Consider the following 4,278-nt stretch of genomic DNA (forward strand, 5'->3'; position numbering starts at 1 on the left):
TTACTAAATTTGGAGAAAATTTATAAGACCACAAAAAAGATACTTTAATGAAAATACCAACAGGAATTTTTCCTGAAAAAATTGACACCACGTTCCTAAAGTTGCTCTGGAGGAATAACGTGCTTTGTCTGGGCTGGGGTATGTTAACATCTCGCCGCAGTCCCTGCAGGAATGTGCAAGCCACAGAGGACAGCTGGACAGAAGCGGCTCTGGAGTAAAGCACACTACCCAGGAACCCCACACGAAAGCCTGTAGCATACATGTGTGGACGCTGCATGTGGGTGAGCCGAAGTCAGGTGTGTGTATAAAGATAACAAAATTGCAATGTAGCTTTAAATATGTTTAAAGGCACAATCGTTAGGCAAAGTGGCTCAAAAACTTAAGTACTAGAAATAAATACCTTTTATGAAAACTCTTCTACAGTGTTTGAACCTCTACCAAAGACATGTTATTTTGCAGGGAGGTAAAAGCATGCCTAAGGAATGATAGTTAAGATATTCACGGTGAGGAAATGACAATACAGTCAGTGGGGGGGGGAGGGTAAATTCAAGCGATTGAAGCAACATTTCCAGAATTCAATATTTGTGCAAATGTTTGGAAACATAACAATGTTTGAAAAATATTTGTGCTGCAGTCACTTTTCACGAGTTTTTCTAAGGAAATAAAGAGCATGTAGGTGTGAGCACCAGCAAGATGGTGAATGAATTGTTGGCGGTGACAGGGCGAACCAACCGAAAACACTATAAATGATCAGCATTCCAGGCTGACTGAGTTACGCACTTCTCACCGTACCCAGTGCCCCTCATAATGAGAGAAGTTTGTTGTCATTCAAACATGTGCACAATGGGTTTTGTAGTAAGAAACACATTATGGGCGCATACAGGCACATGTAGGCATAGCAAGGTTAAAACAGCCTGTGCTTGGTCTAAGGTGTTGTCATCTGAGATAGAGCAGAATGGGCCCCAGAGCAGATATGGGGCTCAAGGGTCTGCTGAATAGAATGGAGGCTGAGATGCAAGGTCCCCTCACCAGCGCACGCTAGGGTGTGCTTTGCTCGCTGTGCGCTAACACCTCACGCTCATGACCTTGCTTGTGAGACAGACCAGACCTTGCTGGTCATCAGCACCTCACCGCTTTGACCTCTGTCAGGAGTGCCCCACACTGCCCCTGGCCCTAAGACACGCCTCCATCCCTTTTCTAAGCTTGCGGCAGGGTCCTGGGGGTCTTATTTGCTCTGTGTTCCTAGCTCCTCACAAACACGGTGTGGTGGTTCATGGTCCACCCCACAGACATTTGCATGGTCTCTGTATCCGCCGATGACTCCTGGGACCGAATGACAGCTGTTACGCCCCAAAGATGTTCAATTCAGATTCCAGGAGAGCCCAAGAGACCCAGCTATCTGATCCCCTCTAACAGCTTGTGCTAAGGCAACCCTGAGAGGACCGCGGAGCTAGTGAAACGAGTACCCGGACAAGGAGGAAGCTGGTGTCAGCGGTCCCAGCCCCAGGTGACGGAGCTGCCGGTCCCTTCCCAGCTCACAGGGGTGTGGAGTGGGGGGTGCGGGTGGGGGTGGCCCCATGCTGTGGGCACAGCCTGACCGCTGCCACCTGACCAGCCCACACCTCCAACCTCAGCGACAGTGTGCCTGTCCTCAGCCTCTGCCTCCCGAGCTGTCCAAAGTGGGTCACACAGAGCAGTAAGTAAAATCAGCTCATGCAGCAGCGACTGGCCCCGTCTCAGTGCCGGCAGATGTTCCGATTGCGGTCTCTAGTCCAGGCACTCCTCACAAGAGGAAGTGACGCTTGTTTTAAATGAGCGAGTGGATATTCTGCGGCTGAACCGCGGGAAGCGTCTGCTTATGTCCAGCTGCTGCCCCCATTCAACTGTGAATATCCTGCCTTAGCTTAGAAAGTATCTTTAAGTGCTCTAAACAAGTGATCTGGTTGTACTCAGACACAACACAGTATCATTAGCCTATGTTCTGGGTTTCAGAACAAGGTTTTTGTCCGGAGTTTTTGCTTTGTAAAACTCAGACAGATGAGTTTGCCTCTGGACTCCTGAGCTGCGCTTCCCCCTTCCAACCCACTGTTCCTCCCGTGAAGCCTGCTCACGCCTCACCACACCGGGAAACGGCTCGCTTTCTGGTCAGACCCGCTCGACTGTTCCCTCAGCTTACCAAGTCCCTGAGCCTCACACCTATAGCGCACCCCGTTTGTGCTGTCTGAGTAAGTGCAAGGTCCTGACCCAGCTCAGGTCGCGATGCACCTGCTCCCCGCACTTCTGCCTACGCCTGGCCGAAGGCCCCCGGCTTCTTACCCAGGAGGGAGGCGGACGCTGCTTTGCAGGATGGCTCACAGGTGCAGTGAGGCAGGGGGAAAGTTAACTCCACACAGACCTGTGCACAGAAACCTTGGCAAGGCGCAAAATCTCAGGACCTGCAGCGGGAGGGAGTCTGTGGCTCGGGACGAGCTGCCTCCTTCCTCGCAGAGATGACAGGGCTCGGGGGGTCTGCACCCTCAGAGCGGGAGCTAGAGTCTGTGCAGAGGACGCTCACCTGGAGCCCCGCGCTCGCCCTTCCACCTGCACCCGTGCAGTCAGGGCACATAGAGCCAAGGGGCCAGGGAGGGGGTTAAATGGCCCCGCGAGTGGCACCGCAGCCGCCCCCAGCACGCCCCTGCTGCAAGCGCCTCAGGACCCAGCAGGGGCGATCACACTGCTCCACCTGGAGCTGACGCTTCACCCGGAGCCTGGCAGGGAAGAACGTGCTCTGCCGCGTGCCGGCTGTCTCCTCACGTCTCACTTAATAGCTCAGAACAGCTGTTCGCCGTGTGTGTCATCCCGAAAGCCTTATGCTCGTCATCACTCCCGAGATCAAATTAGCAGCGCCGGGAAAATTGCCAGGGGAAGGCGGGTTCTCCGTGTGGTCATCTGACTTCTCACTTCTGCAGGAGTCGCGAAATCTGATCCACTCATTTTTCTCTTCTGTCAGTCAGTGTTCCAATAAACATCATGCTGAAAGTAATTGAAGTACTTAAATCACGCTGAAAAGGGGGTAAGCACTCAGTGAGGCCCCTGAGCGATCTGCAAAGAAAATATACCAGGTTTTTTTCTGAAGAGTTTAATGTGAAAATTTAATTTATGGAAAATGTTGCTATCAAACACTCCTTAAGACATACTCAGAGGTCAAGCTGTTGGAAAAGCATTTTGCCTAGGTGGGCTGTTGCTACTACACAAAGGATGCACCACTTTTATTTGGAAAAATAAGGCTGCTTTATTTTTAAAACCAAGAGCTGATTTTAGAAAAATCAAAGAGTAGTAAAAATCCATATCACATTTCTCTGATACAAACAAAGATAAAATGTGACTATGAAATGGGAAGCTTCACTATTCTCGAGCTTTCTCTTCATATTGTCAGACTCAGTAGTTTGGGGTTATTGCTGAGATTACCTGCAACTGTACTTTTAAAAAGTGATTTAAATTATTACTGCCAGACCACGTCTCCATTCCTTCAGTGTTATATTTGGCTGTGTGGATGAAAACTAGCACAGGATGTGTCACCGAGGACGTGTACGTTATTCTTTCGCTCCACAACCTATCACAGCCAGCTGCAGAGTTCTGCAGTTTGATTCATGAGCCCGCTTGACAGGTGTGCTGTTGGGCTCACATGTGACGGGCTCTGGAGACCAGGTCGTCCTCTCCTCCTGACTGCTAAACCATTTTCTGCTGAGGGCCTGGTCCGATGGGCATCACACAAGGAAACAGTTACCTTCAGAGCTCAGAGATGTCCACCTATAGGAGCTTTCCCTAGATGTCCGTGTCCCCAGTATTCAAAAAGTACTGTCTCCAATATCTTGAAAAATGCTGGCAACTATTGGCACAGGCCATGGATATATAAATGATCACACATCAGGCCTTTTCTGCCTCCAACAGAATTCCAGAACGCCTAGTCGCTTGGAGGCTTTCCCTTCCACAGTGTTCACCATGCTTGTCCGGGCAGGGGGCTGCTGGCTCAGCAGCTGTACGCTTTTGGGGCAGACTTTTTCAGAAGTATTTGTGAACCAGTCCCAAGTTTTCTTTTCCTCCATCAGGGGATGGTAGTGGATGTCTCATGGCCCCAGAGTGCAGGCGTGGGATCCATGGTGGCTGGCTACCTCAGATACCTGGCACTGTGCTTTCACAGCCCTGTTACTCCAGTGTCACCCGATTTACATGTGATGATGTTTTCCCGGGCGTGTCCTGATACTTGGATCGATGGTTCAGACAACACACACAGTTAGT

Source organism: Chinchilla lanigera, unplaced genomic scaffold, assembly GCF_000276665.1.
Source record: "Chinchilla lanigera isolate Chin_1 unplaced genomic scaffold, ChiLan1.0 scaffold00180, whole genome shotgun sequence".
Lineage (NCBI taxonomy): Eukaryota > Metazoa > Chordata > Mammalia > Rodentia > Chinchillidae > Chinchilla > Chinchilla lanigera.